Source organism: Gossypium raimondii, chromosome 6, assembly GCF_025698545.1.
Source record: "Gossypium raimondii isolate GPD5lz chromosome 6, ASM2569854v1, whole genome shotgun sequence".
Taxonomy (NCBI): domain Eukaryota; kingdom Viridiplantae; phylum Streptophyta; class Magnoliopsida; order Malvales; family Malvaceae; genus Gossypium; species Gossypium raimondii.
This window is the reverse complement of record NC_068570.1, coordinates 10,059,740-10,073,061: the sequence shown is the minus strand read 5'-3', so window position 1 is coordinate 10,073,061 and position 13,322 is coordinate 10,059,740. Positions and strand designations below refer to the sequence as shown.

Sequence of the window (13,322 nt, the reverse complement as noted above, 5' to 3'; positions counted from 1 at the left end):
AATTGTGATTCATATGTATAAATAAAACTTTGATTTTGATTCAATTATACACATTTAAAGAAATGAATACCCTACATTTATTTGCATATTATATTAATATAATTGTTTGTTCATGTATTATATCAACAAAAATGATGCTAATTAGATAATATTATTAGTGATTTGTGAAAATTAAATTAAATCAAAATTTTATGTATAAAATCGCACAAAATTAAAGTTTATGTATGACATTGCACATAGAACCAAAATTACTGTATTATTTTGATTTTTATTCCTATTTTCTTTTATGTAATTTCTTGGTTGAGTTAGGATTGATTTTTTTTCCGAATAAAATCCACCTTTTTCACCTAATTAAGAATTTAAGGATAAAATTCTAAAACTAATATTATAAATTAAAAATGTGTGAAAATTAATAAATAAAATATTTTTTCAAAAATTTTAAATGTCAAATATTTTATTGTGGTTTGAATTTATATAAATGTAATAATTTTTATTTTATTTTCCCATACTTCTATTATGAAAATAAGTACCAAACATATTTTAATATGTTCCTTTTGAGTTCTTTTTCATTTAACAAACACGTCCCCAATTTTAAAAATCAATGAAAATTATTTTCTAAAAATAAAATAGTTTCCTTAAATCAAACCGTTTTAGATTGTTTTGAGATAATTAAGTATTTTAGTATTGCTATTTTTAAATGTAGATTTAGGATAATATCGGTTCGGTCGAATTTTTAGATTTTTGAACCATCTATTATAAATTGGTTTAATTCGATTCTTGGTTTTTTCATATTAATATTTTGGTTTGGTTTTTTAACTTATTTTGATAAAATGTGTTTTGTTTTATGAAGTTTTGAATATTTATTGAAAAAATCCAAAGTCTTTTTACAAATATTTAAAAAATTCAACAATTTTCAAATCATTTCACTATGTTAAATATAAAATATTAATTTTATATCATAAGAAATTAAAACTTATTTTGTATTAAATAAAAATAGAATTCAACTCGATTTTGAATAACCATAATAACTTGTATTTTATAAATAGTTCAAATACAGGTGGATTTAATTTAATCGGTATTTTCTCAAGCCTATGCAGATTTTCTTTCACAGTGGCAGAACAAAATGTTGATTGCACGTTAACGAAATTAATCTTTTAAACAGCTGCATATATTTTTAGAAAATTTGCCAATCTTTTAAAGAACTGCATATATTTTAGAAAATTTGTCCAACATAATAAATTGCTTATAATTATCCAAACAGTAAAAATATTAATCTTTGAAAAAATTCCGAGAATTATTTTGATCAAGGACGAAATCAGGAAAAAATTTTAGGGTGAAATTGAATTGTAATTTTATGATGATAAATATGTAATTTTATCATTCTAATAATTTATATCTTTATAACTTTTAGAGGACTGAATCAAATTTTTATATTTTTAGAAGAGGCCAAAGTATAATTTTACCTTTACTAATTTAAAATTTAAAAAATTTAAATGAAAAATTTTCTATTTTAAGCAACCCTACCAGTTACCCTAATTTCTCCCCTGATCATACAAACAAACCCAAAACTTACACCATGTTTGGTTGGGTGTAATGGATTAGCCATTACACCCCTAATATGTGGCCCCACTGATTACCCTGTTTGGTTCGATATATTGCCCTTATACGGGCCTATTACGCTGCGAACGGATTCGACATTTTCCCTTATGCAGCACCGATTTGTAATCCCTTCCAAAAGCAAGGATTACCTAATCGGTCTCTCTTTTACCCTCCCAAGCCGAAATTGATCTCCACCCACCCTCTCCCTCCCAACATCGACAGAAGCTGCCAGCGAACCAAACCTCCAGTCGACCCGACTTCCATCTTGGCATCTTTCACTGACTCCACGGTCTCAGATCTCCGGACGCTTTGAAGCGGCAAGTGAGTAATCTCCAGCCGGTCTCGACTTCCATGTTGGTATCTTTAATGGGTGTTATTGCAATTTTTTTTATAAATACGATTAGTTTTTGGTGCGATTGTTTCAGTTCATGGTGTTAGTTTCTTGGTAAATCGGCATAGGGTTTCTTGCTGGTTATGATTTTTCTTCATTATTTGTTTGGTTTCATTATTTGCTGGTTATGGCTTCGTTTCATCGCACTCTTCCTTTTCTTCATCGATTATTGCAGGTTCTTCTTCATCGATTATTGCACTGTTCACTTAATCGATTTCCCTTTTCTCATTACAGGTTCTTTGTTCCAACACTTGCACTCGTCCCCGATTTGCTCATTACAGGTTAGTTTTCCATAGGTATTTGTGGTTTTGTTTGTATTGCATGTTCAATTAAAAGGTTAGTTTTCCCCGATTGCATGTTTGTATTGCTGTAGCAGCTTTTGTTGTTTCCTTTGTATAAATAAAAAAAAAAGCAAAGTTTATCCGAAAAAAATCAAGTTTAGCATACACTGTTAGGATTCATTACCTTCCCGATTTAAAAATGCCAACTAGTTAGCATCAATCCATTTACAGAAAATAGTTTCAACAGGTGATTACTAGATAACAGGAATAATGAGCCTGCTTCATGTAACACTAACCACAAACTAGGGTTGCAATCAAGCTGAACCAATATTGAATAGTGATAAGCTTGAGATCTATTTGAATCTGCTTAAAACTCAATTCAAGCTTGATCAAGTATATGATTCTAGAAGCCTGAGCTTGAGGTAAAATCAAATTATGTGAGCTCGGCTTGTTTGAGTTTGTTTACATGATATACATACCCGAGCTCAAGTTTGACCTCATTTGTTTCATATATAATTTTTTTTATAGTTAAACAACAAAATTTTGGGTTTGTTTTTTAAGTAGTAAGTTAAGGTTAAAAATATTGAAAGAATATTTATAAATAAATAAAAACAAGATTAGGCTCAGATGCTACTCAAGTATTAAGATTACCTCAATAATTATTCTTGGTGCCTCTGGTGAGAAAAAGACTTCCCCTGCTCTATTTCATCTTTAATTCCATGTTAAGTGCTATTTTCAATGATTTCCTTTGTTAGAACTTATATGAAATTTGATCTGTCGGCTTTGCTGAAATGATGAATATAGTGCAATAAGGATGCTTTGTATGTAAGGATTATTAGTACTGTAATACCTAAATTTTACCCGGCTCTTTTATAAATAAAAATAAAATAAAAAAGTCCAGTATTTTAACGAGCTGGCCCAGAATACAAAGCCCAAAATACAAGTGGCCCAAAACAAATGAAGAAACCTTAGGGTTTCTAAGGGAGTCTTCAACACCGCAACCAAGCGCCTTGCACGAGCCGCCTTCACCTGCACGACAAGAAAGGCAACAAGATAGAATCGGCAGAATAACGAGAAACTCGGAGGAAATTCAGCAAGCAAAGATGCAATAGAAATTTCATACCTTTTTTCTTTTTTTCTTTTTTTCATTGGTCTGCTATAAAAAGCAGACTCAAACATTATAACAGAGGATTTTTTTTTTGGAACGAAAGAGAATACAAAGAAAAGAAAACAGATTCAAATTTTTGGAAAACGGAGGTGATTATTTTTTAGTTTACTTTGTGGGTGTTCGATTTTATTTACTTATTTATTATTTAGTTTTTTTATTTTTTATTTTTTCTCTTAAAATATAAAAAGGGGGGAAATCAAATAAAAAAAGGAAAAGGGGGAAAGGAATGTTGGATTGAAAAAATACAAGAACAAAGAATCAGAAAACATTTTTTTGGAAAGATAATTTTTGTCGTTTTTAGAGTTTTTTTTTTATTTTGTTTACATGTTTTTATATCTTCTAATAGTAGAAAATAATAAGAAAAGAAAAAATGGAGGTGCTTACCTTTGGTTCGGTCCCTTCAAACTGCCGTCAAGGGTGGTGCTTTGGGCGGCGTCATGGCAGTGGTGTGGCTGGGGTTTGTGTTAAGAAAAGAACCCTAGCAGAGAGTTCTCCCCTCCCTTCTCTGTTTTTGAAGAAAATGAAATGAAATGTTTGTTAAAAGTTTTTTTGGGGTTTGAAAAATAGTGTCGTTTAATGACTATGGATTTGCCTTTTTGGACCCTTGGTGGGCTATTTATCTATTAGGTCCTTTGTTTTTTGAAGTATGTTTAATCATTTTCTTTTATTTCTTTTAAGTTTAACCACACGTTTTATTTTTGTTTCACTTTGGTCCTTATTAAGACGCAGCTTTTTGGAGGGTGGGATTAATTCCCCTTTGGGTCCTCCCCCTGTTGCGCGCGTTTTAATTTAGTCCCCTTTAGTGTTTTCTATCTTTAAATTCAGCCTTTTAACTCCGTTTAGTTTTCAGTTTAATCCTTAATCTTTCATTTTAGGTTTCTTTAGTTTATTTTGTTAACATTGTTATTATTATTTTTATGATTATTGTTATTGTTATATTATATATTATTATATCTACATATATACACGCATATGCGTGTTAATACATATACATATATTTTAAACGTTTTAAATATATATACATATTATGTACATATTTTTATCTTATTTTCATAATTTTCACATACATATATATTTTATATTTCATGATTTAAACATGCATGTATATTTTTTATGTTTATAATTTTATTCATTTTCTTTATTCAATCACTTATGTATATATTTTTTAAAGAATGTTTTAATCTTTATCTACTTGTATTTGTTATGTTGCACGATGTTGATTTGTTATTTCATTTATTTTATTTCTACCGCTTGTATTATTTATGCTTACATTATCATATCTATATTTGTCATTTATTAATGTGATATTTATACATACATCCCATATAACAATACGTCATCATTTTACTCGAATTTAAAATTTTTATCAAAATAGAGATAATACTCGTATTTGGGATTTTCAAGAAAATTGAGTCCTAACGCATTGGGTTCCAATTTTCTTCGTTAAATCTAACAATCGAGAATTGTTCTTTAATCAAACAAGAATTCAATGTGTTGTGTCCTAACGTATTGGATGTGACACGTTGATTTCTCGAGATAAAGATTTTTTTTAAAAAAATATAAAGGAAATATTGAATGTTTGGGATTTTAAGAAATCGTGCCCTAATGTATTGGGCTGCAATTTCTTCATAAATTTTAAACAATTAAATATTTTCTTAAATTTTATTATTCGAGTTTTTTAGACCAACTCATCTTGAAGAGAATAAAATGTTGTGCCCTAACGCATTGAGTGTGATATTTTTCTTTTCAAAAAGAGAAAGTCTTAATAAATAATTTCATTTAACTAAGGATAGTATTTTTTTTAACTCTCGACTTTAAGACATTAATTAATCAATTTGGTACCAATTTTTGGGCGTTACGAGGGTGCTAATCCTTCCTCGTACGTAACTGACTCCCGAATCCGTTTTTCTGAAACTCGTAGACCAAAGCTATTTTTTAGGTGATCCAATCACACCTTAATAAAAGATTGGTGGCGACTCCCAATTTTTGTTTTTTTTAAAGTTGACAACTAAATTTTTTTTAAATAAAAAAATAGTTTCGACAACTTGGCGACTCTACTGGGGACATTTTTAAAAAAAAAATAAGAGAGCCGAGCCACAAAATTGATTAATTTTTGTTTTATGGTCGAGAAAGTATTTGTCTTAAAAAAAATTTCATGATATCTTTTTACATTCATTATCTTCTTGCTTAATGTATTTAAGTATTGTTTTCACTACACATTACCTGAGTTGAATGATTTTACCCTTTAAGTGGGAGGAGAAACTAGTTCTTCGTGAGGTTTTCACCTCCGTGCAGGGTAGTGGACCGCTTCAGGGATACATCCGTACCTATGTCTTCGTGAGATTTTCATCTCCGTGCAGCTATAGGGAAATGTATTCCCCTTAACTGAACTCGGTCCATATGAGCCTATAATGGGTGAGGATTGAGGAATCTGTTAGTTCGGGTACCCTTGCTCTAGAAGCCTAACCTCATATAATGAACCTTAGGAACTTGCCCTAGGTAAAACTATGCCAAACCCCTAGAGGTCACCCGAGTAGGTACTTTATTCATTTGCTTTTACTTTGTACTAACTTGTTTTTTATGTTGTTTTTATTATGATTGCATTGCATTTGCATCTTAAAAAAGAGGTGTTGATTCACGTTCAGTTGCTAAATAGAGAGCTTGTCATAAGAAAATGAGTTTCTTGATAAAGTAGATGACAATATGGTTGTCCGAATATGTTCCAAGAACAAATGATAAGAGAATGATTATAATTTAATGGAGGGCTACACGACTATGGCTCCGTTGCCCAAGGATTCAAGATGGCAAAGATTATTCGAGAGCTGCTGAACCTTCTTAAAGAGAAGCCAACGAGTATCACGAGGATGAGTGAGCAACAAGTTACGACCTGGATCGAGCAAAAAGGAGATAGAAGAGATGTTTTTTTTAAAGAGTTCGCTTGTCATAAGAAAATGGGTTTCTTGATAAAGTGGATGACAATATGGTTGTCCGAATATGGTCCAAGAACACATGATAAGGGAAGGATGATAATTTAATGGAGGACTACACGACTATGGCTCCGTTGCCCAAGGATTCAAGATGGCAAAGATTATTCGAGAGCTGCTGAACCTTCTTAAAGAGAAGCCAACGAGTATCACGAGGATGAGTGAGCAACAAGTTACGACCTGGATCGAGCAAAAAGGAGATAGAAGAGATGGTTTTTTGAAGAGTTCGTGAGATTTATCTTAACGCCCGAATGAAGAAGAGGATCGAATATCTCTGCCTATGAGGGCAAGGCCGTATAAATATCCATTTTATGTAAAGAGATTTGTTTTCTAGTAAAGTTTTCTAAATGAAATTGAATCAAAATCAACATCTCTTTATGCATTCATTGCATGCATTCGCATTCCATGACATCATAAACATTAAAGTCCACTAAAAGAGCCTAATCGATTAAAATCATTCCTCAGTTAATCTGGAAACCAACCAACTTGCCAAACACTGCTACGGTACTCGATCAAAGACTAAAGACATGGACCAAAAGCTAGAACAGTTCCAAAAAGAAATGCAGGATTAGCTTCAACAACAAATGAATGAGCAGCTTGAAAAGATTCAACACAAAATGATAGATAAAATAATGGAATCCCAAAATAATATGATGGCAAAGCTAACCCAACTGTTGACTGGAGGAGGTGAGAAGGGAAAAGGTCCCATAGCTGATGTCGAAGAGGGTAATGAGGATGAACCACTCTATCCTCTAGGCTTTACTCCTCCACATGTGCGAGCTCAAGCTGAATATCCGCACAAACCTATTGTCACAATCAGGCCTCAGCAGTCCCAGGCCGGTGCTTCTAACTTTCAAGCTGGATTGGGCTCTAACCCTGGAAACAACCCTACTAACTTCGTCATTCCTGATTTCGATGAAGAGGCTGAAAAGGAAAGATTAAAGGAGGAGTTACCAAAGCAGTTAGAGGAAATGTGCAAATGGCTCGAGGAGAAATTCAAGGCGATGGAAGTCACTGAAAGCTATCGCGGGATTGACGCTAAAGAGCTGAGCTTAGTTCTAGATTTGGTATTCCCTCACAAGTTTAAGATGCCAGAATTTGAGAAGTACAATGGGACAACTTGCCCAGAAGCTCATATCACCATGTTCTGCAGGCGAATGGCTGGATATGTTAGCAATGACCAGCTATTGATACACTGTTTCCAAGATAGCCTCACAGGGGCAGCATCTAAATGGTACAATCAACTGAGCCGTAGCATGATTGGTTCATGCAGGGATTTAGCACAAGTATTATGAAACAGTACAGTCATGTAACAGACATGGTACCTGACAGAATCACCCTTCAGAATATGGAAAAGAAACCGAACGAGAGCTTTAGGCAGTATGCACAGAGGTAGAGGGAGGTCGCCGTCCAAGTTCAGCCACCGCTCTTGGAAAGAGAAATGACAATGCTCTTTATAAATACATTAAAAGCCCCGTTCATCATACATATGTTAGGAAGTGCTACAAAAAACTTTTCTGACATAGTCATGAATGGTGAAATGATTGAAAGCGCCATAAGGAGCGGAAAGATTGATGCTGGAGGAAATAACAGAAGGCAAGCCTCAAAGGAAAATGAGGTGAACAGCGTAAATACGTACAGCAAGCCGATTACGGTGAATCAGCCAAGAAAGGTGGTCGCTAGTCAACAAGGTTCATTTAGACAAGAACTTGGAGTGAAACAAGGTACTGAGAAGCTCCAGTTCACACCAATATTGATGTCATATAAGGAGCTGTATCAAAGGTTATTCAATGCACATGTTGTTGCCCCTTTCTACTTAAAACCTCCACAACCTCCGTATCCCAAGTGGTATGATGCGAACGCACAATGTGATTACCATGCGGGAATTACGGGGCACTCAATAGAGAATTGCATTACCTTCAAAAAGCTAGTTGAAAAATTTATCAACATGGGTATTGTCAAGTTAGATGACTCATCTAATGCAGAAAATCTGCTACCCAATCATGATTGATGATGGGGTGAATGCAATATATGAAGAGGTGTTAGGAAGTGTTCACATCAATGTCATATACAAAGACACAATTGAAAAGGGACCTTGTTAGATGTCCGCCCTTATAAATCTGGGAGTGTTCAAAGTAATTGAACTGCGGAAGAAATCCCTGTAGTTTTTAGAGCTTATTTAGAGTAATGTTCAGAACATTTTTGTTGTTTTTAGCCTAAAAATGATAGAAATTTCTTTGTGAAATAGGCTCATGTCTGAACGTCATTTTTCTAATAAAATACATCTTTGCATTCATTTTTGAGCCACTATTTTTCATTCTTTTTGAAATAATTATTCTTGCATTCTTTTGGATTTTTTTCCACATCATTCTTTCATTCATAATTATATTGTACAAATAATTATTCATAGATACATTCTTTTGTATATTCTTTTATATTTATTATGGGGCCCTAGATATCAATAACATGAGTGACGCTGCTACAGGCTCAGAATTTCCTTTTGAGCGAGGCATGTGTTTAGAGGGATTTCATGAATTTGAAGATGACATAGATTGTAGCCTATTTCCGGACTTGTTAAGGATGGTAGAACAAGTCGAGAAACGGATCTTACCCTACAAAGAATCATTGGGATACATGACTTCTCCTTATATGGGGCATGAAGATCATTTGGTCAATCTCGCCAAAAGAGTCTGACGGTCATTGATTCATCTTTGTGGTCGTTAGTTACTTTATGAATGGAGGCTGCTTCATATGCCAATGTCACAAAGTCGACAGTTAGCAAATTTGTGAAAAATCATATGTCAGTATGGAACGCCAAAAGGATCATACCTGACAATATACTAAATTTGAACAATAGCACAATACCAAAAGTTTACAGTCTGTTCACGATTAATTCCATATCGCCAAAAAAAAGATGGCGCAAAAAAAAATCTGCCGAGGCAATGCCTTTCTCCTGTGCCCATTGCGGTATTGCCTATTGAAGGCATGGTTCTTTCTCTCTGAGTTTTTGGATTAATTTCGATTGAAGAGGAATGTTTAAACTTATTCATCATGGTCAAATACGCCAAAAGCAAATGATACGAGCTCACAAAAAAGTCCGCTCTATAGAATTCTTTGAGGGACCTAGTATTGAAGAAGATCATTCCCATACAAGAAGAACTTCATCCCAAGCTGGAAAAGATCTTATGTGGAAGGCCTTATCTGGAAAAGCGTCGATTTTGATTAAAAGGGATAACAAGGACATGCCTTATCCTGAGTTCAGATTCAAATATTTCAAAAAAAAAGAAAGAAAGAAAAAGCTAAAAAAAGAAAAGAAAAGGAGAGGCCAAGGTGAAAATCAGCAAAGGACGCCTTGAGACCAAAGGGGATTTGAGTTGAAAACCCGAAAAGGGCGGCTCAAATATTAATCAAAATGGGGCATGAGGTGATCAGAACAACTCGAATCTTGATCAGATTGGGGCATATGATGATCTTGCTATACTTGAATTAACAGGAAAGGGTAGGCGACATCTTGGGGCATCTACAAAGCACTGTAGATCTCCTAAACACATGTCAAACTCAGAAGGGTTTTTAGAAAGTTTGTACAGAAAAGTTCAAGCTGCGATATCTGGGGCACCCAATCTTCATACTATTGAATTTTTTGTTCTTGGAATACTTAATTCTTTTCCAAAATACACATTCCTAATCAATTTCTTATCCTTCTTTACTATTTTTGATAATTTATTCCTTTCGAGCTATGCTCAGAACTAACTTTATTCTTATCCATTGTTATGACCTTTTTTGCAAGCATGTTGCATTGGAATAATGATTAATGGACTAATAAAACTTTCACAAAGGAAGTTTTGCATATTACTTTAGAAGTTTCTAAATAATACAGGAACCTGAATTAGGACTATTATTTAGAACGCACCAAGTTTAAAGGTTGGAAATTTAAGAAGGAAGAGTCTAAATTAGGACTTTCTTTTTGGATTCTGTTGTAAAAAAATATTGATTGAGCAAAGTGACAAGATGTCAGGTTGGTGACAAAGCTTAAATGAACAAGCAAGCAATGATTACCAGGCAATAGGAAGAGGTTTCCTCAGAGAAGAAAGACTTCATTTGCACATGAGCCTTTGGTGCGACACCTTAGGCATGGTGTAAAGGACCAAAGAATTTCGCATTCTGTATCCTTGAATTGTGATAGGAGTGGATTGAGAAAAAGCCATATATTTCTACCCTCGGGTTGCAGTGGGAGAATGATGGTACAAATTTTACATCCCAGTGGATTGAACTTTGAGGTTTACAATGGGGGAAATCTGACTAAGTAGAGACACCAGCGAACAAGAAGGCGTTGTAGCACGTCAGTTATAAAGCCTTAATAAACTTCGAGCAATGATAACTTAAGTGAAAAAGGGATCATTCTCAAAAATAACATTCTACATTCATGCAAGCACCATTCACACATGTCTAGTTAGGAGCATTTGATGCATTTCGATCATGCCATCCTAATCTTAGGCATATGTAAGTTCATTATACAGGTCATGTTCCTCAGAGAACAGATCGGTTAAATCACAAAGCCTTGTCTCCCTGGGTCGTAGTGGAGCAGGTTGAAGATAGCAGATCTTGCCTTCCTGCATCGACAGCGAAACAGATCAAAGATACCAGCCTTGCCTCCCTGGGTCATAGTGGAGCAGGTTGAAGATAGCAGATCTTGCCTTCCTGCATCGACAGCGAAGCAGATCGAAGATACCAGCCTTGCCTCATTGGGTTGTAGTGGAGCAGGTTGAAGACAGTAGATTTTGCCTTACTGCATCGATAGCGAAGCAAACCGAATATATCAGCTTTGCCTCCCTGGGTCGTAGTGGAGCAGGTTGAAGATAGCAGATCTTGCCTTCCTGCATCGACAGCGAAACAGATCGAAGATACCAGCCTTGCCTCTCTGGGTTGTAGTGGAGCAGGTTGAAGATAGCAGATCTTGCCTTCCTGTACCGATAGTGAAGTAGATCGAAGATACCAGCCTTGCCTCCCTGGGTTGCAGGGGAGCAAGTTGAAGATAACAGATCTTGACTTCCTGTACCGAGAGAGAAGCAGATCGAAGACACCAGCCTTGCCTCCCTGGGTTACAACGGAGCAGGTTAAAAATAGTAGATCTTGCTTTCCTGCACTGACAGCGAAGCAGATCGAAGACACCATCCTTGCCTCCCTAGGTTGCAGCAGAGCAGGTTAAAACTAGCAGATCTTGCCTTCCTGCACCGACAGCGAAGCAAATCGAAGACACCAGCCTTGCCTCCCTGGGTTGCAGCGGAGCAGGTTAAAAAAATAGCAGATCTTGCCTTCCTGCACCGACAGCGAAACAGATTAATGACCCGAGCCCTATCTCCCTGGTCAGCAGTGGAATAGGTTGAAGATTGTGAATCCTATCTCCCCGGTCAGCAGTGGAGTAGGTTAAAAATTACAGATTTTATCTCTCTAAGTAGTAGTGGAGCAGATCGAAGTCCCCAGCCTTATCTCCCTGGTCAGCAGTGGAATAGGTTGAAGATTGTGAATCCTATCTCCCTGGTCAGTAGTGGAATAGTTGAAGATTGAGAATCTTACCTCCCTGAAGTTGCAGTGTAGTAGATTAAGGCCAATAATCCTATCTCCCTGAAGTTGCAGTGGAGCGGATTAAAATCACGGATCTTATCTCGCTGAAATCACAGTAGAGCAGATCGCATCAAATTCATTTTTAAGTTGCAGCAGATCAAGTTGAAGCTATAAGTCTTATCTCCCTGAAGTTGTAGTGGAGTAGATTAAAAATAACAAATCTTGTTCTTTTGAGAAACTACAACGTACAAATCCTATCTCCCTGACATTGCAGTGGAGTAGATTGAAGCACTAGTTCCTATACCTCTGAAGATGCAGCAGGAAGGAATGAGGCTACTTGAATAAGAAAAGTACCAAAAGCCAGCACGACCGGGTAAAATTTGACATTTTTAAAGTCTTTGCTCCATTCCCGTTACATGATAACGAGCAAAGAGGGGCAGCTGTAATACCTAAATTTTACCCGGCCCTTTTATAAATAAAAATAAAATAAAAAAGTCCAGTATTTTAACGAGCTGGCCTAGAATACAAGGCCCAAAATACAAGTGGCCCAAAACAAATGAAGAAACCCTAGAGTTTCTAAAGGAGTCTTCAGCACCGCAACCAAGCACCTTGCACGAGTCGCCTTCACCTGCACGACAAGAAAGGCAACAAGATAGAATCGACAGAATAACGAGAAACTTGGAGGAAATTCAGCAAGCAAAGATGCAATAGAAATTTCATACCTTTTTTCCTTTTTTTTCTTTTTTTCATTGGTCTGCTATAAAAAGCAGACTCAAACATTGTAACAGAGGATTTTTTTTTTGGAACGAATGAGAATACAAAGAAAAGAAAACAGATTCAAAATTTTTGGAAAACGGAGGTGATTATTTTTTAGTTTACTTTGTGGGTGTTCGATTTTATTTACTTATTTATTATTTAGTTTTTTTATTTTTTATTTTTTCTCTTAAAATATAAAAAATGGGGGAAATCAAATAAAAAAAGGAAAAGGGGGAAAGGAATGTTGGATTGAAAAAATATAAGAACAAAGAATCAGAAAACATTTTTTTGGAAAGGTGATTTTCATCGTTTTTAGAGTTTTTTTTCGATTTTGTTTACATGCTTTTATATCTTCTAATAGTAGAAAATAATAAGAAAAGAAAAAATGGAGGTGCTTACCTTTGGTTCAGTCCCTTCAAACTGCCGTCAAGGGTAGTGCTTTGGGCGGCGTCATGGCAGTGGTGTGGCTGGGGTTTGGGTTAAAAAAAGAACCCTAGCAGAGAGTTCTCCCGTCCCTTCTCTATTTTTGAAGAAAATGAAATGAAATGTTTGTTAAAAGTTTTTTTGGGGTTTGAAAAATA

General features: G+C 35.0%; 2 long non-coding RNA genes across 3 annotated transcripts; both read right to left on the bottom strand.

Annotated features, from left to right (window-relative positions):
* Positions 1 to 3,118: 3,118 nt before the first annotated feature.
* LOC105774765 (uncharacterized) lies at positions 3,119 to 4,014 on the bottom strand. Its single transcript, XR_001127533.2, has 2 exons — positions 3,824 to 4,014; positions 3,119 to 3,300 (listed from the first exon to the last, which is right to left on the bottom strand). It is a non-coding gene; the product is annotated as an uncharacterized LOC105774765 (long non-coding RNA).
* A 6,788-nt stretch (positions 4,015 to 10,802) lies between these two features.
* LOC105771488 (uncharacterized) lies at positions 10,803 to 13,322 on the bottom strand. 2 transcript variants are annotated; one of them, XR_008196632.1, is made up of 3 exons: positions 13,141 to 13,307; positions 11,998 to 12,613; positions 10,803 to 11,914 (listed from the first exon to the last, which is right to left on the bottom strand). It is a non-coding gene; the product is annotated as an uncharacterized LOC105771488 (long non-coding RNA). The 2 variants fall into 2 exon arrangements; XR_001126526.2 differs by having other exon boundaries at positions 10,803 to 12,613; positions 13,141 to 13,322.